Source organism: Bos javanicus, chromosome 4 (assembly GCF_032452875.1).
Source record: "Bos javanicus breed banteng chromosome 4, ARS-OSU_banteng_1.0, whole genome shotgun sequence".
NCBI lineage: Eukaryota > Metazoa > Chordata > Mammalia > Artiodactyla > Bovidae > Bos > Bos javanicus.
Genome location: NC_083871.1, coordinates 9762851 through 9788167, shown reverse-complemented (window position 1 = coordinate 9788167; position 25317 = coordinate 9762851). Strand labels below are relative to the sequence as shown.

The window sequence follows — 25317 nt, the reverse complement described above, 5'->3', positions numbered from 1 at the left end:
CTGGCGTGCTGCGATTCATGGGATCGCAGAGTCGGACATGACTGAGGGACTGAACTGAACTGAACTGAACTGAAAAACACATTTGGATATTGTAAAAATTACAGATCTTGGTGTCCTGGGTTTCCCCTCACCTTTGCTTAAATGCTGGAGGGGTTTACATGACTTTCATTTTCAATTAGTCAGACACGACTGAAGCGACTTAGCAGCAGCAGAGCTTTAATCAAGTTAAGAGTACAAGATGCTTTGTAAAGAGCTGAAGTAGGTCCTAACAAAGTAGGGTAATCAACCCATTAATTGAAAATATTTGTCTAAGCAAAAGTCAGAAGGAGAGTAGTTTGTTACTAAAATGCCAATCTTAGCTACATTTGGAAACAAGAATAGGAAATGGCAATCCACTCCAGTATTCTTAATCCTGTGGACAGAGAGCCTGGTGCCTGCAGTCCATGGAGGTGCAGAGTCAGACGTGACTGAGTGACTGAGCAGCGCAAGCACAGTAAACCAGTCATCCAGTGACATGAGAGCCCCTCAATGTAAAAGCTCCAAAATCTTTCAGTTACTGCATAGTTTTAAAAGCTGGATAAAAATCATCCTAAACTTAAAATAGTAAAACCCACAGTTGCGAACGTGTATGATATCACAACTAGGTTAATCAACTACTGACCGTTTGGGACTTGCGATTTGGTTGAGACCTGCAGGTAGCTCTCAGTGATCTTACAGTTTCTTAGAGGAGATAAGAATAATATATACCCATGACAGGAGAGTACAACATGTGCTGAATGAGCTTAGGAAAGGGCACTATCAGCGCTTTTCCTCTCAAAAAACTTTTCTCCTCCTGGGAGACTTCATTCCTTTTGCACTTGGTTTTACTTATTACACTCTCAACTCACAGTACTTATTATACACTTAACCACCTTAGAAAATATTTATCCAGATTTTGAGTCTGACTAGGACCTGAGTTATCCTTCTAGATTTGGAGCATTCTTTACCATATGAGTTTTGGTAGGAGGAAGATGAAAAAAGCCAGATAGTCACTTTCCCACACTTCTTTGCAGCTAAGGTGTAGGCATCTGACCAAGTCAACCAATCAATTAAAAAACATGACAGCTTTATTGAGGTATAATCCACAAACCGTTCAGTTCACTCAAAGTGTACAATTCAGTTGTCATAAGTGTATTCACAGTTGCAGAACCATCCACAACTGATTTTAAAACATTTCTATCATCTCAAAAAGGAACCTCATATCCATTAGCAGCCATTTCCCATTCCCCTAACCTCCTCAGCCCTAGGCAACTGTGTTCTACTTTTGGTCTGTCTAGATTTACATATTCTGGATATTTTATTTGAATGGAATTATATAATAATTCTTATGTAATTGCCTTCTTTCACTTAGTATAATGTCTTCAAGTTTCATCCATGTTGTAGCAAGCATTAGAGCTTCATATATTGTTGAATAATATTCTATTGTATGAATATACCACATTTTGTCTACTCATCAGTTGATGGACATTTGAGTTATTTTTGTGTATGATGTGAGTTAGGATAGCATGTGAATATCAAGGTATCTCACCCAGCATCACTTTTTGGAAAAGGTTTTTCTTGCCACATTAAATTGTCTTGGCACCCTTGCCAAAAATCAATTGACTGTAAATGTGAGGGTTTATTTCTAGACTCTCAATTCTATTCTATTGATCTATGTATCTATTCTTAGGCTAGTACCTACTATTTTAATAATGATAGTTTTGAAGAAAAGTCTGAAATCAGGAATGTTTTCTACTTTTTCAAGATTTTTTGGCTATTCTGAGTTTCTTGAGTTTCTGTATGAATTTTAGCATCAGCTTGTCAATTTCTGCAGAGATACCAGCTGGTATTTAGGTAGAGATTTTGATGAATCTGTAGATCATTGTGGGTACTAATGCCATCTTAATAATTTTGTCTCTACTCCATGAACACTGATATATTTCCATTTATTTAGGCCTTCTTTAATTTCTTTCAGTTATATTTTATAGTTTCTAGAGTAGAAGTTTTGCACTCCTTTTGCTAAATTTATTAAGTATTTTATCTTTTGCTAATATTGTAAGTGAAATTGTTTCTTTAATTTCACTTTCAATTTTCTTATTTCTCATTACTAATTAAGTACAATTGTGTTTTGTATATTGATCTTGTATTATGGCACCTTACCAAACTTGTATATTAGTTTCAATAATTTTTTTAAGTGGATCTCTTAGGATTTTCTATATACAAGGTCATGTGATTTGCAAATAGGTATAATCTTATTTTTTGCTTTCCAATATGGATACCTTTTACTTTATTTTCTTCCCTAATTGCCATGTCTAGAACCTTTATTACAATGTTGAATAGAAGTAGTGAGAATGGATGTTTTTATCTTATCCCTCTCATAAGACTGAACCATTCAGTCTTTCACCATTAAGTTCAATCCATCAGATTTTAGATGCAGAGAAGTAGTCCCCCTTGCAGAATCCATTCTGATTTCCCTTTCCTGCTGTATTTATTGTCCTTATCACATTCAGATATACCATATGTTTTAAGCTGTTTTTTTGTTTGTTTTATAGTCTGTTCTCTGCTCCTGCTCCTGACTGCCTCCTGCCTAATGTAAGTGCCATTAGCACAAGCACTTTTGTTAGTTTTGGTCACTATTTCATCAAAAACTGTGAGCATGCTGCACATATAGTAGCACTCAGTACATATCTGTTGGTTGAAACAATAATACCGTGGTCTGTTTTCTGTTGCTTGGTTTGTAAACTCTTTTGTGAAAGGAACCATGGTTTTGGATTTGAAAACGATTTTGTTTTATCTGTACATGAGTGTGCTTAGTCATTCATTTGTGTCCAGCTCTTTGCAACCCCATGGATTGTAGCCCTCCAGGCTCTTCTGTCCATGGGATTTCCCAGGCATGAATACTGGAGTGGGTTGCCCTTTCCTACTTCAGAGGATCTTCCCAACCCGGGAATCAAACCTGCATCTCTTGTGACTCCTGCAGGAAACTCCCCCAAGAAACCAGTAGGCAGATTCTTTGCCACTGGGAAGCATAAAATATATTGAATATGGTAGGTGCTCAGTGAATGGTGGTGAAATAGAATCAAACATTCCATTGATGACAAAAGGCTTCATGGAAATGAGAGCTGAGCTAGGACTGAAGGATGAGTAGGAATGAGATGAACAGAAGTAGGGACATCTTCAGTCAGTTCAGTTTAGTTGCTCAGTTGTGTCCGACTCTTTGTGACCCCATGAATTGCAGCACACCAGGCCTCCCTGTCCATCACCAACTCCCAGAGTTCACTCAGACTCACGTCCATCGAGTCAGTGATGCCATCCAGCCATCTCATCCTCTGGCGTCCCCTTCTCCTCCTGCCCCCAATCCCTCCCAGCATCAGAGTCTTTTCCAATGAGTCAACTCTTGGCGTGAGGTGGCCAAAGTACTGGAGTTTCAGCTTTAGCATCATTCCTTCCAAAGAAATCCCAGGACTGATCTCCTTCAGAATGGACTGGTTGGATCTCCTTGCAGTCCATCTTAGAGGTATTAAATGTAAATTTTGTTATTTTGGTTTAAGTACAATCAGCTGTACAGAAATTTATTCTCTCTCAGTTCAGTTCAGTCGCTTAGTAGTGTCTGATTCTTTGCGACTCCATGGACAGCAGCACGCCAGGCTTCCCTGTCCATCACCAACTCCTGGAGCTTGCTCAAACTCATGTCCACTCAGTCAGTGATGCCATCCAACCATCTCATCCTGTCATCCCCTTCTACCTCCTGCCCTCAGTCTTTCCCAGCATCAGGGTCTTTTCCAACGAGTCAGTTCTTCATATCAGGTGGCCAAAGTATTGAAGTTTCAGCTTCAGCATCAGTCCTTCCAATGAATATTGAGGACTGATCTCCTTTAGAATGGACTTGTTGGATCTCCTTGCAGTCCAAGGGACTCTCGAGAGTCTTCTCCAACACCACAGTTCAAAAGCGTCAGTTCTTTGGTGCTCAGCTTTCTTTATGGTCCAATTATCATATCCATACATGACCACTGGAAAAACCATAGCCTTGACTAGATGGACCTTTTTTGGCAAAGTAACACCTCTACTTTTTAATATGCTATCTAGGTTGGTCATAACTTTTCTTCCAAGAGGCAAGCATCTTTCAACTTCATTGCTGCAGTCATCATCTGCAGTTATTTTGGAGCCCCAGAAAATAAAGTCTGTCACTATTCCCATTGTTTCCCCATCTATTTGCCATGAAATAATGGGACTGGATCTTTGTTTTTTGGATGTTGAGTGTTAAGCCAGCTTTCTCTCTCAGTAAAATTCTTTCTCAGTCCTGGAGGCTAAAGGCTTGAAATCAAGGTGTTGGTAAGGTCATCCTCTGGGTGAGGGTACTTCCTGGCCTTTTCTTCTAGTAACCTCAGGCATGCCTTGGCTTGCAGCTGCCGAGCTTCTGTATCTGATTCCATTGTCATGGAGTGTTCTCCCCGAGTGTGTCTGCCTTCTCGTGGAATTTTTCTCTTCTTTGTTTTTTCATTCTGTAAAATGGAATTATAGTTGATGTACAATGTTTTGTTAATTACTACTATACAGCAAAGTGATTCAGTTATTTATATATATAGGCTTCCCTGAGGACTGAGTGGTAAAGAATCCATCTGCAATGCAGAGGACGTGGGAGATGTGGGTTTGATCCCTGGGTGGGGAAGATCCCCTGAAGTAGGGCATGGCAACCCACTCCAGTATTCTTACTGGGAAAATCCTATGAACAGAGGAGCCTGTGGGCTACGGTCCATGGGATCACAAAGAGTTAGAAATGACCAAAGTGACTGAGCATGCAGGCATTTATGTATACATACATTCTTTTTTAATATTCTTTTCCACCATGGCTTATCATAGGATTTTTGAATATAGTTCTCTGTACTATATAGTAGGACCTTGTTGTTTATCAATTCTACATATTTTATATAAAAAGTACTGTCTGTGGTGTCGCACAGAGTCGGACACGGCTGAAGTGACTTAGCAGCAGCTCATATCTGCTAACCCCACCCTTACACTCTATCCCTCCCCAACCTCTCCCTTGGGCAAACGCCAGCCTGTCTTCTATGCCTGTGAATTTTTCTCTTCTATAAGTACATCTGTCATCTTGGATTAGGGCTCATCCCAATGATCCCATCTTCGCTTGATTACATGTGCCAAGACCGTATTTGTCACATTTACAAGTACCAGGGGCTAGGAGGACTTTAACAGATCTTTCTGAAGTACCCAATTCAGCCTATAATGCCGTGACTCTATGTTTAGTGTGACCCCTTTCCACTTTCTCAGTCTCCCCTCTTGCTTGTCACTCCCTGTGCTCATCCTGAACAGGTTACTCTTGTCCTGTCTGGAATGCCCCAGTCTGGTGGGTGAGCACAATGTGCTATTTTACAGCTCAGCTCAAGAGTCACCATCTTTGGGAAGACTTCCCTGAGTCCAAGTCAGGTTAAGGGCTTCTCTTTTAGGCCCAATATACTGTTTGTCCTGCTGCACGGTAATTATTGGTTTACCTGTCTCTTTCTTACACTAACTCTGAAGTTTTGAAGGCAGAGACTTTTTGTCGTACTTAATCGTTGTGTTGTCCTGGCTTAGCACAGTGCTCAGCAGCTGGAAGATACCCAGTAAATGTTTACTATTGAGTTTGAGGACTTCTCCCGTGGCACTAGTAGTAAAGAACCCGCCTGTGAGTTCCATCTCTGGATCCAGAAGATTCCCTGGAGGACAGCATGGCAACCCACTCCAATATTCTTGCCTGGAGAATCCCATGAACAGAGGAGCCTGGCAGGCTGTAGGCCATAGTGCCACAAAGAGTCAGACAAAACTGAAGTGACATAGCATACAACATGAGTAATATTACAAAGGAAGTTTGATAGAACTTAGAAACCAGTAGGGTGTAAAGGAAGAAGAAATAAAGGATTACTTTAGAACTTTGTATATAAGTAGAATTTTGAGGTATGTATGGAAAGGAAAAGCAAAATTCAAAGAGGAGATGATTTGGGGAAAGTATTATAATCCCAATTTAAAAGGGATATGGAATAAATATCTAATAGAGTAAGTAGAGTGGGAGGACAAGGATTGGGCCTTATGGTTGTGTTTCTAGTACTTAGAAATCTGCCTGGCATAAAAGAGACCATCAGTTCATATTTACCACATGAAATGTGCTTCCCTGGTGGCTCAAATGGTAAAGAATATGTCTGCAGTGAAGGAGACCTGGGTTCAGTTCCTGGGTCAGGAAGATCCCCTGGAGAAGGAAATGGCAACCCACTCCAGTGCTCTTGCCTGGAGAATTCTGTGGGCAGAGGAGCCTGGTGGGCTACAGTCCATGGGATCGCAAAGATTCGGACATGGCTGAGCGACTAACTTTCACTTTTTCACGTGAAATGTAAAGCAAATGTTCAGGTCTCCAAATTGGCGTTTCTACTGACCAAATAGAGACGTTGTGGACAGTGAGCTGCTTTGGGAGCTGTGAAGATAAAGCCTTCACCTTTGGGTATTTTGATTTAAAAGTTAGAACAGAATGATTAAAGGGGAAATTTCCAGTAGGTAAATCTAAAGAGCCATGAAAAGAGCTATGGACTTGAAAGTCATAAAAGTCTATTTGGAGATTATCAATATAGAGATGATAATTGAAGATGGAGGTAGATGAAGTTTTAGAGGGATTGGGCATGGAGTGAAAGATTGAAGAACAAAGGTCAGGACTTTGGGAAAACACACATTTGGGTACCAGGAGGTGGAAGTTAAACCAAAGGAGATGGAGACGGCAGCCACAGAATGGATCACTTGGATACGACAGCATCATAGAATCCAGGAGGGAACATAATTTGAATAATAGGAGGTCATTAGCTGTGCCAAATGCTGGAAAAAGATAGAAAATAATGAGGACTGAGAAAAGCTCATCAGCCTTAGCCTAATTCAGTCATTTTTGACCCCAAGAGACATGCATCAGTGGAGTATTGATATTTATCTAATCTTAGGTATTTAAAAAGGGGTTTGGTGACAGTAGCAGAGGTGATGTTCGGTAGACCATATAATTAAATTTGTCAAGAAAAGGAGAGAAAGTGGATAATAACTTGGAAGGTCAGAGTGATCAACAAAGGCTTCTTGCTGTCCTTTTGAAAGATGATGTACTTTTGACAAACTTAGTGTTCTATATCTTGAGTGTTTCATTCCCAAATCAGGCTAGAGCTAAAAGAGTGAGTTACAAAGGCGGAGAAATCATGGGGCTTTTGGCCTGACAAACCAGAGAGTGTCCTGCTGGTACTCTGGGGACTCGTGCTTTGTCGTGTGGTCACCACTGGAAAAGAGAAGTGGGGCAGGAAAGGCCACGCGAACTTTTTATGGTGGAACAGAAATTGTTAGGTCACAGAGCAGAATCAGCACATTGGAACAGAAGAGACCAAGCAGACATCTCTGTTTATAGATAAAGCACCTGAGGTTCAGAAAGAAACCCTGGGACCTCTGGGTTTTCATGAAAAAGCATCCAAGTTGTCTGATAGGGTGATGGATTTGTTTGCCCTTCTCCTCAGACTGAGGGGAATTCCATGACACCGTTGCTGCTCCCTAAGGGAATACTGGATTGTAGACAAAGCAATAATTGCTGTCTCTGCTTTTTATTGAGGATGTTGCTGATCAGACAGTATTAGCCTCTTTGGGGACACAGCCTCCTTCTCAGACAACTTCTAGAACCAGTTTGGCTGTGGTTTGCAAATAGAAATGGGGAAATAGAGGCCATCTTGTTGGCTCCCCAGGGTCATCATTAACCAAGCCAGCCGGCTGAGAAGCCTGTGGCTATGGAAACCAACCTTACTGAGGAAGAGGGATTATAAAAAGAAGCCTCTTTTCTTTTCGATGGAATGATGTCTGTCAATTAGATCTTGTGGAAATATTAGGTTGGATCATTTAGTGTTCTCAGTTAATGCTTTATCAGTTTTTTTTTTTTAAAATATCCTCTCTTATTTGACCTTTTCTGTTCTGTTGAAGACAGTGATGAATACTGCATTTTTCTTCTCACAAGGTTTTTACATGTGAACTCAGGATATCCTTTGTTTTCACATGTGCAAACTCATAATTTCTACTATGGAGAAAAAATAGTGTGTGGTCCTGGGCATACCTTTGCTGCAGGGGTTCAAAATGATGAAAGAAATAGGAAGCAGGGAGTTGGCTGTATCAGTATCTATCTATATGCAAATTATCAGTTTTCTTCTCAGAAATTTATTTTTCATCTTCATTGGGGTCTGGAGTACATATGATATGCCTTATGTGCTACCAACTCTTCCATCTGTTATGTATATATGCAAATGCTACAGGCATACACACACATATACACACATTCATACACGTGGATGCCGAAATTCCTCACCTACTTGGAAGCTCCTTATGCAGGGATAATAGATACTAAGATGGAAGCACAGGAGGAGAGTGTGTGTGACAGAAACACAGAAGTGTTTATTAAAGAATTCTTTGGGGTGTGTGCGTGCTCGCTCAGTCACTCCAGTCATGTCCGACTCTGCAGCCCCATAGACTGTAGCCCTGCCAGGCTCCTCTGTCCATGGGATTCTCCAGGCAAGAACACTGGAGTGGGTTTTCTTTGGGGACTTGAGCTGTTTTCCTCTAAACTTATCTTTTATTTCCCACACTGTTGTACAGTTTTTACATCATTATTCTAGATATCACTGAAAAGCCTGAGGCAGCCTATTTAGAAATGTCTCTAAACATATTAAACTGAATAGCAAGTAAATAATTTCAATCATAACTTGCAGCCAATAAAACCCTTCCAGTAACTGGCAAAATCTCAAAACCTTTGAAGGCTTCCTCTCCAATGACAGAATTCTATACGTTCAGAATTTAGAAGGAAATTCTGTGGGTGGCATAAATGAGAAAACATCTCAAGCTTTCAAAACCAGAAATTAGGCATAGTGTTATGTTTCAGTTATGGATGGAGAATATGTCTTCACTTTTCATTCTAAACTGAGACAGTGTCGGAAGCTAACCAGAAACTCTGCCGTGCTTAGGATGTTGAGAAACAGGAGGTATCAATACCCAAGATAAAAGAGATTAGAGGAAAGGTCACCAATAGGAGACACAAAGAAACTAGAGTAGGAGAATCAGCAATGGCCATACACACAAAAGATTCACAGTATGTTAGAGATCACGTTCTATTTTAGAGCAAGACTTCTGCTAGGCTATCTTAAAGAGAAGATTTCCTGTTTTTAAAAATAACTCCAAAGAAGGACCCATGGCTTCTATTGGTAACCCATTAAAATATTTAATAACCCTTTCTCTCAGGATTTAGGTTCATTTGTTCTGTTATAGCCAAGTGAAACTTGTTATGAGTTTAGATAGATGAACTAGCCTGACACTCTCCCCCAGAGTAGTGTAGACAAGAATGTAGACATTTTTGTAAGTGAGGATTACGGTTAGATACTTACTTTCAAGAAACCAAAATTCCTTTATCCTTAATTTTTATCCTGAATTCCTTTATCCTTAGTCATCTTGATTGCTTCCCACTAAACCCTTCAAAGTGCCCTGAATACGGAAATTATGAACTTGGTTCTTGTCGATGATTATCTCTGGGTCAGACTTCTCATTTTGGGCTCTATAAGAGATGTGAAAATGTTGAAGCAATTTTCAATGTTTTTCCCTTGTAAAATATCTGGTGGGTAATGTTCAGACACACTGAAACCATACGCACAGAAAACTAGTCAATCTAATCACACTAGGACCACAACCTTGTCTAACTCAATGAAACTAAGCCATGCCCATGGGGCAACCCAAGACGGGCGGGTCATGGTGGAGAGATCTGACAGAATGTGGTCCACTGGAGAAGGGAATGGCAAACCACTTCAGTATTCTTGCCTTGAGAACCCCATGAATAGTATGAAAAGGCAAAATGGTAGGATACTGAAAGAGGAACTCCCCAGGTCAGTAGATGCCCAATATGCTACTGGAGATCAGTGGAGAAATAACTCCAGAAAGAATGAAAGGATGGAGCCAAAGCAAAAACAATACCCAGCTGTGGATGTGACTGGTGATAGAAGCAAGGTCCGATGCTGTAAAGAGCAATATTGCATAGGAACCTGGAATGTCAGGTCCATGAACCAAGGCAAATTGGAAGTGGTCAAACAGGAGAGGGCAAGAGTGAATGTCGACATTCTAGGAATCAGAAAACTAAAATGGACTGGAATGGGTGAATTTAACTCAGATGACCATTATATCTACTACTGTGGGCAGGAATCCCTCAGAAGAAATGGAGTAGCCATCATGGTCAACAAAAGAGTCTGAAATGCAGTACTTGGATGCAATCTCAAAAACAACAGAATGATCTCTGTTCGTTTCCAAGGCAAACCATTCAATATCACAGTAATCCAAGTCTATGCCCCAACCAGTAACGCTGAAGAAGCTGAAGTTGAACGGTTCTATGAAGACCTACATTTTATTTATTTATTTATTTTTTAAAAAGCCAACCTTCCTATTTTTATTTATTTTTTTAAAATTTTATTTTATTTTTAAACTTTACAATATTGTATTGGTTTTGCCAAATATCGAAATGAATCCACCACAGGTATACATGTGTTCCCCATCCTGAACCCTCCTCCCTCCTCCCTCCCCATACCATCCCTCTGGGTCATCCCAGAGCACCAGCCCCAAGCATCCAGTATCATGCATTGAACCTGGACTGGCGACTCGTTCCATATATGATATTATACGTATTTCAATGCCATTCTCCCAAATCATCCCACCCTCTCCCTCTCCCACAGAGTCCAAAAGACTGTTCTATACATCAGTGTCTCTTTTGCTGTCTCGTATACAAGGTTATTGTTACCATCTTTCTAAATTCCATATATATGCGTTAGTATACTGTATTGGTGTTTTTCTTTTGGCTTACTTCACTCTGTATAATAGGCTCCAGTTTCATCCACCTCATTAGAACTGATTCAAATGTATTCTTTTTAATGGCTGAGTAATACTCCATTGTGTATATGTACCACAGCTTTCTTATCCATTCATCTACTGATGGACATCTAGGTTGCTTCCATGTCCTGGCTATTATAAACAGTGCTGCGATGAACATTGGGGTACACGTGTCTCTTTCAATTCTGGTTTCCTCAGTGTGTATGCCCAGCAGTGGGATTTCTGGGTCATAAAAACACATTTAGATTTACATAAAAATTATGAAGATACTAAAGAAAGTTTCCATATACACTACCCACACCCAGTTTGCATGATTATTAGCATCTTACATTAATATGATGCTTTTGTTATAATTAATGAACCAGTTGGTATATTATTATTATTAGATTTGTGTCTTTAACATTTGCTTTTCAAAATTGATATTATATAAGGATTTCCGTGCAATAAAGCAGCATTTAAATAAGCCTAAAGTTAAAGAAAGGAAAAGTCATAGTATGATCGTATGATCATAATCATATCATAGTCACAGCTGCCTCTTGACAAGACCATAAAAGTGGTCCTTGCTCTTATTTCAACTTAAAAGAATCACTGTGGAAGGCGCCAAGGGAGGGGGAGGGTAAAGGGGGGACGTGGTGTAAACGGCATGGCTGCCACGTTGTTCTTGGCGTGGTTTCTGGCGCTCTCTGTTCTCCTTCCTTATGATGCGCGCCTCCCCTCCCCCGCCCTACCCGCCGGCCCGCCCCGGTTCTCGCTCTCCGTTCTCGGTTCTCGGTGACCCATGCTCCCCTCTCCCCCGCCATAGTGCCCAGCCATCTGCCCCGCTCTCTGCCCTGCCCCGCTCTCTGCCCCGCCCCGCTGCCCAAGTGCTGAGGCGGCTCCTGCTGGTCCCTGGACTTCCCAGTCGAGGCGTTTGTCAGAATGTCCCCAGGAGGGGGATTTGGTGGTGCTAGCAGCAGTGGTGCCCAGCAAACTCTGCATTCCTTCTGGCCTCGTGTCACGGGAGAAATCTGGAATTTAACAGTGAAAGATTTCTGAGTACAGAAACTCCCACTGGCTCGTATTAAGAAGATTATGAAACTGGTCGGCGATGTGAAGATGGTCAGTGCAGAAGCCCCTGTGTTGTTTGCCAAGGAAGCCCAGATTTTATCACAGAGTTGACTCTTGGGGCCTGGATCCACACAGAGGAGAACCAGCACCAGACTCTTCAGAGGCATGACATTGCCATGGCAATTACAAAATGTGATGAGTTTGACTTTCTCACTGATGTTCCGAGAGATGAGTGGAAACCAGCAAAGCATCAGGAGAAGCTGCGCTGGTATGTGACTCTTGCTGAACCTGTCCAGGACTGCTGCAGGTTGGCTCAGCAGCCCACTGCCGATCAAGTCCCGGGGCAGCAGCAAGGCCAGCAGACCCCCAGCTCCACAAGCGCCATCAAGCCTGGGCAGATCATTGGTGCACAGCCTCAGCAGGGCCAGACCACACCCGTGACCATGCAGGTGAAGAAGGTCAGCAGGTCCAGGCTCATCCACACGGTCAAGCCCAGCAGGCCCAGAGCGGCACTGAATGGACCATGCAGGTGATGCATCCCGAACACAGGCAAGATCCAGCAGATCCCGGTGCCCCCGCATGGCGGCCAGCTGCAGTGTACTCGCTTAGCCCAGCCTGTAAGGGGGCCCTTAAGCACCCCACGTGGTGCCGGGACAGACTCAGACGCGTGCCACCAGTGCTCACAGATCACGCAGAGGGAGAGCCAGCAAGAGCAGCAGTTCAGCCAGTTCACGGACGGACAGAGGAACAGCATGCAGCAAGCTCAAGAGCTCAGAGCCAACTGGAGAGACAGCCTCCAGAGAAGTGGAAGCCAGGAAGTTCCAGAGACCTGGAAATGCAACTCCCCCGCACCTCTTCCCCGCTCACCACACACACCCTCTCGCCACATATAGGGCAGTTGCCTCCTGTGTTGGTTGCTCCCAGCCCCTGCAGAGCTCCACTTCCCCTCCTCCCTCCGTTGCCTTGCAGTAGCTGTTGGGTTATCTGGGGCCCCAACCAACTCCAAGGCCTCTAGGAAGCTGCATGCCTCTCTCCCCAGGGTGACCTCACCCTCTCCTCCCCACCCCTCGAAACAGCTCTACCAGATCCAGCGAGTCACCATGCCTCCCGGCCAGGAACTCCCCTAGCTGGTGTTTATCCAGTCAGCTGTCCAGTGCTCTGACAGGCAGAGCCCCCAGGTGAGCCGGGACGTGATGGCGGGCCTGAGCTGGCAAGGCCAAGGACACCCAACACAATTTTGTGCCATTCCGCCCCAGGTGGTGGGCACTGCCTCCCTCCACACAGGACCCTGTGGACCTCAGTGCCTCCTGCAGGCTAGGTCTCTGGTGTAGTAGGTCCCATGCTTGGGGGCCGAGATTTTCCAACAGAAGGATGGAAGATGTAATATTTTTTTATTTCCTTTTTTCCCTTTTTTTTCCTCCAGGCAATCAATATTTCACTGTGTTGAGCTGTGTGTCCAATGCTATGATATGAAAATATTGAATAGCATATTTATGACATTTTCTCAAAGAGTGTGGCTGAAGAAATATTTCTTTTATTTTTCTTTTTTTGGTTCTTACCACCACTTCTTTTAGGAGTAGATCCCTTTGGGGCTGTGTGTAATCTCCTGACTCTTAGATCAGCTGTTGCCTCAGGATTCGCCACCTTCTTCTGCCCTCAGGTAAAGTTAGGTGATGTGTGTAGCTTCCTTTCCTCTACTGCTCCTCTCCCCAGGTCCCTGCTCCTGCCCCAGAGCTCCTTGGGTTTGCATTCAGAGGCGGTGGGAACATTCCTTGCATTTAAGAGACTCATTTGTCATGGAGAGTGGATGGTTTCATTCCCAAACCCTTCTCTTCCAGGGACCCAAGGAGACTAGAACTTTGTGCATTTTCCCTCTCCCTCACTCCCCTCATTTTTAACTTTATTTTATTTTTAAATGCATTGAAATTTGTGACAGTCTCCTTTGCTGCATGGACTTCAAACTGCATGAAATGCAATAAATCTCATTTTAGATTAAAAAGAGTCAATGTGGAGGATAACGTACAAGATGACAGAATTTGGAAGCATTCTATTTTTAGGAAATGCCCATTAGCAATTACTTAACATTTTTCACTGTTACTGCTGAGAATTTACCAGTCTGTTTTCCAAAATATGTTGTCCTTTTCTTCTTATATTTTTGTTCCAATTCTGCTAAAAGTCTTTTTCTAATTTTGAATTAAAATACTTTAAAATAACTTATCTTAATTTTTTTCCCCCCTGCTATAATCTTTAGAAGTTATTGCCAAACCGACTTGCAGTCCTCCTTGGATTGCCCTTTTCTACCTCTTGACTAGTTTCCTAATCAGCTCTCCTGGGAGCAGTTTACTGGCTGAGGGATACTGTTTAGGACTGCTATCCTAAAAAAGTTGAGAAGATGAAGATTACCTTTTCAGTTTTTCTTTTTTCCTTCTTTGGTTTCTTCAATTCCCAAGTGTGGTCCATTTGTCTCTATGATGGACTCCAGTGATCCTTGCTTCCAGGTATTTCTCTCCCTTTGTTTCTAAACCATAGAATATGGCAGTTTTGAGGGGATGTTATTTCTGTGATTAAGCTAGAAAAGATTGTGAATTCCTGGCAGACTTTCTCTCTCTTGGCAGCTTTGATGAAATAAATTGCAGCGGTGAAGAGGCCCACGTGGCCAGGAACTGGGGGTTGCTTCTGGTCAATAGTCAGAAAGGAACTGAGGCCCTCAGTACTGCAACAATTATTCCTGCCAATAACCATGTAAATAAGCTTGAAATTGAATCCTTCCCCCATTGAGCTTCTGGTTGAGACCCTAGCCCTAAGCAACGTCTTGGTTATAGTCACATGAGGGATCATGAAGCAGAGGACCAAGCTAATACACATCTGTATTTCTGACCCACAGAAACTATATTGTTTCAAGTTGCTAAATTTGGGGCCAGTTTTTAAACACAGGAATAGATAACTAGCATACTAAGGGTTCCTTCACTTTGAAGAATGTGATGAGTCACAAACAAGTCACTCTTTTCTCAAGATAATAAGAATAACATATAATTATAAAAATTCAGACTTCATGACCCCTAAATAGAAGAGATGTTTTTAGTCTTTTTTAAAGTGTTAAAGGGAAAAAGAACTAAAGAGCCTCTTGCTAAAAGTGAAAAAGGAGAGTGAAAAAGTTGGCTTAAAAGTCAACATTCAGAAAACTAAGATCATGGCATCTGGTCCCATCACTTCATGGGAAATAGATGGGGAAACAAACAGTGTCAGACTTTATTTTTTTGGGCTCCAAAATCACTGCAGATGGTGATTGCAGCCATGAAATTAAAAGATGTTGCTCCTTGGAAGAAAAGTTATGACCAACCTAGACAGCATATTAAAAGGCAGTGACATTACTTTGCCAACAAAGGTCTATCTAGTCAAAGCTATGGTTTTTCCAGTAGTTATGTATGGATGTGAGAGTTGGACTATAAAGAAAGCTGAGCACCGAAGAATGGATGCGTTTGAACTGTGGTGTTGGAGAAGACTCTTAAGAGTCCCTTGGACAGCAAGGAGATTCAACCAGTCCATCCTAAAGGAAATCAGCCCTGAATATTCATTGGAAGGACTGATGCTGAAGCTGAGACTCTAATACTTTGGCCACCTGATGTGAAGAACTGACTCATTTGAAAAGCCCCTGATGCTGGGAAAAATTGAGGGTGGGAGGAGAAGGGGACGACAGAGGATGAGATGGTTGGATGGCATCACCAACACAATGGACGTGAGTTTGAGTAAGCTCTGGAAGTTGGTGATGGACAGGGAGGCCTGGCCGGTCTGTCGGACATGACTGAGTGACTGAATTGAACTGAAAGTGTTAACAGTAAGAGATCTCAGAGGTGATTGGCTTTAGTCCCAATATTCTTTATTTTTTGAAAGCCCCTGGCACTCAGCCTGTAAGCCTGAAAGATCAGAAATTTAGGAGTTAGCCTCGATTCCCTCCTCTTGTGTGTGTCTGCAGTTCCCTCCTCTTATGCATGCATGCTCAGTCATTCAGTCATGTCTGACTCTTTGTGACCGCTTGGACTATAGCCTGCCAGGCTCCTCTGTGCATGGTATTTCCCAGGCAAGATATTGGAGTAGGTTGTCATTTCCTACTTCAGCGGATCTTCCCAACCTAGGGATTGAACCCAATGTAGGAGTTTTGGCAGGCAGATTCTTTATCACTGAGTCGTTCTCCTTTACTACTGAGTTCAGTTCAGTTCAGTTCAGTTCAGTCACTCAGTCGTGTCCGACTCTTTGCGACCCCATGAATCGCAGCACGCCAGGCCTCCCTGCCCATCACCAACTCCCAGAGTTCACTCAGACTCATGTCCATCGAGTCAGTGATGCCATCCAGCCATCTCATCCTCTGTCATCCCCTTCTCTTCCTTTTTGTTCATGGGGTTCTCAAGGCAAGAATACTGAAGTGGTCTGCCATTCTCTTCTCCAGTGGACCACATTCTATCAGATCTCTCCACCATGACCTGCCTATCTTGGGTTTCCCCACGGGCATGGCTTAGTTTCATTGAGTTAGATAAGGCTGTGGTCCTAGTATGATTAGATTGACTAGTTTTCTGTGAGTATGGTTTCAGTGTGTCTGCCCTCTGATGCCCTCTTGCAACACCTACCATCTTACTTGGGTTTCTCTTACCTTGGGCGTGGGGTACCTCCACCTAAATAACACATCACCACCAAGTCTACTAATTCTGACTCTAAAATATGCCTTAAATCTGTCTACCTTTTCCCATTGCCACCACGCTGATCTAATTTATCTTGTTTCTCACTTGGAACTGCTACCAAGTGAGAGCAGTTTGTGGTAGGCTGTATAATACTTTTCCTCCTATCTCCCCAAAGATGTGCCATGTTAATGCCCAGAATCTGTGAATATATTACCACACATGGCAAAAGGGACTTTGCCGATGTAATTAAGGTTACAGATCTTCACATTATCCTGGATTATCTGGATGGGCCCAACCTAATCACATGTGTCCTTAAAGGCAAAGAATATTTCTTGGCTAAGTCAGAGATGTAATGGAACAAAAAGGAGGAGAGATTTGAAGAATGAGAAAGACTCAACCCACCATTGCTGGCTTTGAAGATAGAGGAAGGAGGCCACAAACCAAGGAATGTGGGTGGCTTCTAGAAGCTGAGAATGTCTGAGCTTACAGGGACAAGAAAACAGGGAGCTCAGCTCTACAGCCATAGGGAACTGAATTCTGCCAACAACCTGAATGAGCCAGAAATTGATTCTCCCTTTGAGCCTCCAGAAAAGAATGCAGTCCTGACGAGTGTAGCTTAGTGAGACATGTCAGACATCAGACCTGCAGAACTGTAGGATAGTAAATTTGTATTGTTTCACCTAATAAGTCCGTGATAGTTTATTCTAGCAGCAATTGAAAACCAATGCAATTTCTCTGAATTCTTCCTAAGTATTCTTCTAGCTCTTAAAACTCTTCTTCACAGGATAGCCAGAATGAACTTAGAAAACAAAAAACAAACAAATTTTGGGACTTCTCTGGTGGTCCAGTGGCTAAGATTCTGTGCTCCCAATGCAGGGGACCCAGGTTTGATCCCTGGTTAGGGAACTAGATCCCACATTGCCACAATGAAAAGATCCTGCGTGCTGTAACTGAAGATCCCATGTGTTGCAACCAAGTTGAAGATCCTGAGTGCTGCAACTAAGACCTGGTGCAGCCAAAGAAATTTAAAAAAATTATATATATATATATATATATATATATATATATATATGTTGTTTTGTTTTGTTTGTTAGTTGCTCAGTTGTGTTCGACTCTTTGTGATCCCACGAACTGTATGTGGCCCGCTAGGCTTCTCTGTCCATGGAATTCTCCAGGCAAGAATACTGGAGTGGATCACCATTCCCTTCTCCAGGGGATCTTCCTCACCCAGGGATCGAACCCTGATCTCCTGCATCGCAGGCAGATTTTTTTCATATTTTAAAAAACAAAACAAAATTTTGTCAGGTGACTTCCCAGTTGAAACTCCTTTCCATTGTGTTTAGAATAAAGTCCAAGCTCTTTTCTGTGACCCGGAAGCCCTGCATGCCCAGTCTCTCCAGTCCTGAAGTCAGGCTTCCTCTTCCATCTCACTGGCCTTTTGATTCTCTGAACTTGTTAAGCAGTTTCACACCCTGGGGTTTTCACAGATGCTTAGTGCTCTTCACATGCAGTCTCCTTCTCATTCTTCAATTATCTTCTTAAATGGTGCTAATAATATTTAATGATGTTAGAGAGGCCAAAGTGGCTTTTTCTCACTATCCCATTTAAATATGCTCCATTTTTCTTTATTTTACATTTAAAAAACTATTTCCTTCATAGTACTCTTCTTAACACAAAATTATGTTTGTTTATTTTTTGCGTATTTATTGTCTATTCTTTCAACTAAACTCTAGACTCAGGGAAACCGGGATGATGTTTATTTTGTATTCTCAATACCCAGTGTGCTGTCTAGCACATAGTAGATGCTCAATAAATAGTTTTATGAGTAAATAAATGGATACTGCTTCAATGGGATGTTTGTAGGCACTTTTCCAGGGAAATGGTTTTAGAGTCAAACAGGTTTGGGAAATTCAAAATTAAGCACAGTTAAATAGATCTTTTTACTGCTAGACTTTGCTGAGGCTTTAATTTGCAAGCAGATTATTCACTGCTAATGGGTCATCAGTCTCTAAATGGGAGCAACTGTTTGTAGCTTTTCTCCTGTTTATTTGACCTGGAATTTCTTTTGCTTGGGGCACCTCTTAGGACAAGTATTCTGTGATATGTCATTTGGCAAATGCCAGTGTATTTCAAGATCCCCACTTTGTTTTTTGGGTGTGCACCTTGCAGCATGTGGGATCTTAGTTCCCCGACCAGGGATCAAACCTGCGCCCCCTGCATTGGAAGTGTGGCATCTTAACCACCGGACCAGGGAAGTCCCAAGATCGTCACTTTCTAGACAGGGAAACTGTGGCCCGGGAAGATTCTCTGACTTGCCTAGGTCTATTCTGTGAGTTTTTGTAGCAGTCAGGGCTTTCATCAAAGTCTACATTTTAAAGAATGTCTATAGCATCTTTAAACGATTAGCTGAATCAATAAGAAAATTATTGGTTTAGAGTGAAAATTATAGATGAGAGTTAGAGCAGACTATATCAAGAAATTTGGCCTTCTTTGGAAATTGACATTTTTTGATAAAATACCACAACAGAGAAAAAGTTGTTCAGATCCCATAATTTAAAATTTAAAAATGCTACCACACCCCTTAACCCCTGCCCAGATCAAAACAAAAATTCATACAATCTAGATTGCTCTAGCTGCCCAGGAGAGGAAGAAATCAGGCAAGGTCTGACTTTTATTTACTTCCCTGATTGCTATGTTCTTGTGGAAATTTTTGTGTGGGAATTCTGAGAGTGTCTGAGAGTAGAATCCAGATGTTCACTTTCAACATAGGGAATGAGTTGAGTGTTTAAGTGCCTGGCTTTGGAATCCTACAGCTGTGGGTGAGAGACCTCCCTCCATGTCTTACCACCTGTCACATGTAGTACGTTATACCAAACCACTCCAAGCGTCTCTTTTCTGCAAATAGAAATAATATAAATTCCATCTTGTACAATTGTGCAGATGAGATGATGCATGTAAAGAGCTCAGCACATTGCCTGGCCCCAACAAACACTTGTAAATGTGAATTAGTATTTTTAGGAGAAAGCTGTTGATGAGCATTTGTGGGATTTTTGAAAATACTGAGATAGGTTTCACAATTGCTCATTGTTGTCCATTGATTGATTCAAGGTCTCTTTGTAAGACTGTGGAATTTGCAAACCATGGCCTCTGCCTTGGTTTTGAAAAATACCAGATAAGAAAGAATAGAGTCCACATAAAGTTTCCATCTAGTTTACTTCCTGATCACTTAGTATTTTGCCTGTAAATGTTGAGTAAGATTGTTGGATCTAACGCAGCATAAACACACCCTGGTCACGATTTAATGATAAGCAGCATAGTTAACACCTTGTATCACTAAGGGGTTGTTTCTCAGCTTTGATAGGGCAGATTCAGAGTGCCTTTATTAGGACTTAGAGTAGTCTTCTTCCTAAGGCATGGTCTTTCTAGGGTCTGTCAAATGCTCAGAGTGTCTAGTGAGCTCTCTCTACTTTGGCAGATTGAAACTTGAACATTTCCAGATCTTGTGGGAACTGTGGTAGTTGTTCAGCCCATAGGTCCCTATAGTTGTTCTTTCCCTGGCTTTGTGGAGTCTTGTTCTGTGCATTTGTTGCCTAGTATTCAGCCAAAGACTCAAGAGGGCCCCTGTGCAGGTTTCTGGAACTCCTTTTATTTCTTTATAGCACTTTTTTCAGGTTGGAATTGTGTATTTGTACACACAAATTACCCAGCCCTTTTCTGTCTAGTACCGTGCCCCATGAATTCCAGCTGCCTCAGTGGCCTTGAATTCTGATCTGTTTCCTCCCACTCCACACTGAGATTTGCAAAGTACTTCCAGGCTCACCTTGTTCATTTCCCATCTTTCAGGGATCATATTTTGCCTGTTGTCCAACATCTGAAAACAGTTATTTCATATGTCTTGTCAGGTTTAATAATTTTAAGAGGAAAATTTCTCTGTGGTGACCAGAAGCATTAGTCGCTCTGTTGTGTCTGACTCTTTGTGACTCCATAGACTGTAGCCCACCTCTGTCCATGGGATTTTTCCAGGCAAGAATACTGGAGTGGGTTGTCATTTTCTTCTCCAGGTGGCCAGAAGTGGAAGTCCTTTTCCATTTTTAGTCCTCATTACTTTACCGCAGGATCTCTACAATGAAGAATCTCACCTCAGTGCTGTAGTGGTGAGAAATTTGCTTTCACACCATACACAAGTTTCTCTTTTGACTAAGTGTCTGAGCAGGACAGGTGTAGGGTATGGATCAGAGAATCAGTCTATCATCAAGAACAGAACGAAATTAACTCATCAATAACTGAAGGAGTACATGTAGCTGTGTGCTTGATATATTTAAGATTCCAGATCATATAGGTGATAGCCTATGTGATGGGTTCATTTCTGAACTCTTTTCTAATAAACCTTTATTAGAAACAACTTACTGATTATATTGGTGGTAATTGGAATCATTGTAATCTATGCTTATTTTCATGCTCTACAGCTAGAAAGGCTTGAATCTATCAGAAAAGGACAGGGCTTTCCTATGAGCAAAAACCTTCAAGGTACAGAGTCATGCAAGAAGGCATATTTTCTTTAGTCATCATAAGCACATTAATTATAATGAAATAAGCTAATAATATGGGGCTTCCCTGGCGGCTCAGTTGGTCAAGAATCCCCCCGCAATGCAGGAAAGCAGGAGACCAGGGTTTGATCCCTGGGTCAGGAAGATCCCCTGGAGGAGGAAATGGCAACCTACTCCAGTATTCTTGCCTAGAAAATTCCATGGACAGAGGAGCCTGGTGGACTACATTCCGTAGGGTCACAAGACTCAGACACAGCTTAGTGACTAAACCAACCAATCAACAAAGCTAATAATATATTTCTATGCCAGTTTCTTCATATATTAACTTGAGTGAGACAATCACATATCAATATCTTTCATAAAGACGTATCAACAAGAATGGGCTATTTCATCCCATAGTATGACTAGGTAAAGAAAAATGCAATAAAATATGATTTAAAGGGCCTAAAGGCTTTCAGTCATAAAAATTGAAAAAAACTCAAGAAAAATAATTAGTTTGTTTTTCTTCTTGGTAGGTGGTAGGGACCCACTGGTGAGAAGATGTTCATTAGTAGGTTTTTGCTGCTAAGTGTAGAATGTTTATCTTTGCTTGCAAGTGATATTGCCTGTATCATGAATAACTATGAGGAAAACACAAAAGGAAAATTCCTAAATTTAAATTTGTGTATATATATTGCAGTTCTGTGTTTCAAGTGTCTAATGCCTATTAATTCAAATGCCATGATTTTCTTTTCTTCTCCACGATCATTTTGACTTGGATGAGTTTGGAAAAGCATTTGCAAGAAGATAAAACATCTTTGTTTTATGACTGGTCTGTGGGTCTACTGACTCTAGCCTTCTTAGGGCACTGAACTTTGAGAATTTCCTATCTATTTGTAACTTCAAATAATCTTTAAAAAGGAAACTGCTTTGATGTTTGCCTTTTCATTCTTTTGAGCGTGTAACTTTCTTATGCTAATTGTCTATATAATAATGTGCAATCATCTAATGAAGACGATGGAGTAGTTGGTATCATCCTCCTTTTACAGAGGAGGAATCAGAGGTTGGATGGAAGGATTTTGGAATTTGCCCATCATCACCCACAGACAATTAAGTGTCCTGATCAGAACTGGGACTAAAGAGTAGGTCTAGTAGAATGAGCACTGGTTGAATAGGAGGAAAAGACTTAATTGTAGTTCTTCCCCTGTCCTCAATTTAGGCTAATTTCTTATCTGAGCCTTACTTTCCTCATTTACAAAATACTGGGATAGGATAGGCAAGCTTCCAGGGCCTTTCAGCTGACATGTTATGGTCATTTGACTCCCTTTGACTTTTCTCCCAGAGTACATTACTTCCTTGGCCTTTTATCTGTAAATACCTGGGTCACGTTTGATTTGCATTTCTCCACTCTGCCTGTGCCCCAGTGATACATTTTTTTTTACTGTAAGTAGTTTTGCTGACCCCACTCCAGTACTCTTGCCTGGAAAACCCCATGGATGGAGGAGCCTGGTGGGCTGCAGTCCATGGGGTTGCGAAGAGTCGGAGACGACTGAGCGACTTCACTTTCACTTTTCACTTTCATGCACTGGAGAAGGAAATGGCAACCCACTCCAGTGTTCTTGCCTGGAGAATCCCAGGGACAGGGGAGCCTGGTGGACTGCTGTCTATGGGGTCGCACAGAGTCGGACACGACTGAAGCGACTTAGCAGCAGCAGCAGCAGTTTTTCTGAAAAGCTTAAAAGAAAAAAACATTTAGTCACATAGCCTGTGTTAACTGTGTGATTTAGAAGCTGTCTGGTTGACTTTCTCATTACTCTTTTAATATTTTACTATTGTAATAAATGGTATTTTTATTACAAATTTACCTAAGCTTATGTAGTTCAACTAAAGTATGGGAAAAGCCATCACTGTATTTTCAGATTTGGTCACCTGCAAATCCCTAAGTATTCACCATTGTTTTCATTACTAATCACTTTTGTGATCATGGCTCTCATACTACCCTTATTACAATATGACAAGGGAAGGTAATCAATAACTTACCTTCCTTACAAAGATGGGGCTAGAAAAGAAAACTAAAGAATGGTTATTTCCATGCTGTTTTTTATACTACTGAACTTAAGGACATTATGTTGAAGTATTTCAAGATAAAATATGTGCTTCAAAGTCTTCAAAATAATTAAAAAATATAATTGTAAAATAATGAAGAACTGCTAAGACTATTGGACGTTTCAACTAGGTTCTGAAATGCATACCAAAGTTTCGTGTTTTTGGAGCCCATTTCCGGACTTTTCTGTGACTGATAAGTCTCTACTTTGCTATTAAAATTGTGATTTCAGTTTCAGACAGTTGAGCCATAAATTGCTGAGATCTGGGATAAATGGCCAATTATATTAGAACAAATGTCTATTGTTTTATTTGGGGAAGGGGAGAGTTCACTGTACTACTTACTTAGAGTGATTATTTCAAATTTTCCTCCTGAAGAAAAAGTCCATGCCGTATTTGTGGAAATGGTTAAGTGACCACAAGAACGAAGAATTCGGGGATGATTTAGTGCAGATCATCTTGCAGGTTTCCCGGCATGAGCATTTTAAACAGTCCTATGTTGTGTCCAAGTTTGCCAAAGTGTAATCTGTGAGCAATTGAGGCAAAATGAAAATCAGAAACCTAGGAGAGTAATATTGTTTTGGAATTGTTAAGCAAAAGACCTTGGTTTGGGTTGTTACGTCTGGAACCAAAATGTCACATGTGGCATACATCACTTGAAGTTTATTATTTTAACCTTTAGGCCTCCTTGTTGAAAATGTATGCTATTCTGTGCCTTGCATCCTGGTATAAGCATTTCTATTCTATTGTATGTGAGTCTGTGCCAGCTACATGGTGAGCATGGTGAAACCATAGCTTGGATGGCTAGAAGGGCCCCTCTGTGGTTCCGCCCTTTTACTGGAACTGCCAAACCCAATAGGTTCGAGGGGGTGCTTAAAAATGAAAGCATGGCACCAGGTAATTGAAACCATTCCCTACACATCTGGGGAAAAACCCAATCTAGTCACACTCTCTGCTGAAAAAGAAATCATCCCACCCTATTGCCAGGAGTTGCAGGAAAGTAAAAGTGGTGTCATTTTACGTTTACAGAAGCATTTAGCATTTTCTCGGACAGACTCAAAAGCTTGTGGTTACAAAGTGTGAAATTCTTATTAAAATTCCTCATGAAATCAACAGGACCCATGTCTGGCAATTGTTCCAAGGCCTCCTTTCTTTCCATTTGTACATTGTGGCAGTTATCCTACTGATCCATTCTCTTCTCCATAGCAAACAAACCTACCCTACTTTCCCATTCATTTGCTAATTTGTCCTAGTCAGGAAAATTTTAATTTGTCATTCATGGTAAGTTTACCCTCAATGCCATGGCCTCCTTCATGCTGGCAAGAGGCAGATTGCCCTCTGGGATTAATCAATGGTTTTGACCTCAACAGAAGAGCTAGGTATGATGACAGGGAGTGTGTGTTTTGCTTTTAAATCTAAATAAAGATTTATGGATTCAGAATTTGATATCCTTGTGCAGAATTGTGAACCTTCCACATGCAGTCCAAAGTTACTTGCCAGCAATGGATTTGTATGTCCTCCAACGTTTCATGTTGCTTTCAGTGATAATAGTAATACGACACTCTATTTCTGAGCTTCTTTCACTATCGTGGTTATTCTTACAGTAATAGCTTTTGGGACAGATGGGGTAGGAATTATTTCTTCCACTTTGAAAATGAAGATCTTGAGGCTCAGAAAAGTTAATAGCTTACTCAAGGTTGCACAGCTTGTGAAAGTTGGACTTAGCTGTCAGACAGGTCTTCTCACCTTGAATCCTATATTTTTTCTGTTAGCATGTGGTACCTCTTAGGTTTGTTACATCTTCTCACCAAAGAAAATTTTATTTTGGACAAGTTTTCAAAGCAGTTTTGATGGAATGTGTTCAAATGCTGTTTACATGGAACCGACAGCATGGAAATGGGCGATTTCTCAATCAGGATGGTGCTTGTTATCTTGGAATCCTGGAACTGTCGAGGATCAGTGTGAAATGGTTTCATCCTTCTCTGTTTGTCTAAGCGGAATAATTTGCCCATTCTTTTGCTCTTGTACATTCTTCTATTTAT

At 41.4% G+C, this 25317-nt stretch overlaps 1 protein-coding gene and 1 pseudogene across 7 annotated transcripts in view; both read left to right on the top strand.

The window, feature by feature from the left end:
* Positions 1-25317, top strand: part of MTERF1 (mitochondrial transcription termination factor 1) — a 334773-nt gene that overhangs the window by 60236 nt on the left and 249220 nt on the right. For 2 of the 7 annotated variants that reach the window (XM_061413390.1, XM_061413387.1), the window contains exon 3: positions 2571-2610. The exons of the other annotated variants lie outside the window; for them this stretch is intronic. The gene's annotated coding sequence lies outside the window, so the exon portion shown is untranslated. The remainder of the gene's footprint in view (positions 1-2570; positions 2611-25317) is intronic. 7 annotated transcript variants of the gene reach the window in all.
* LOC133245806 (nuclear transcription factor Y subunit gamma-like) lies at positions 10925-15823 on the top strand (annotated as a pseudogene).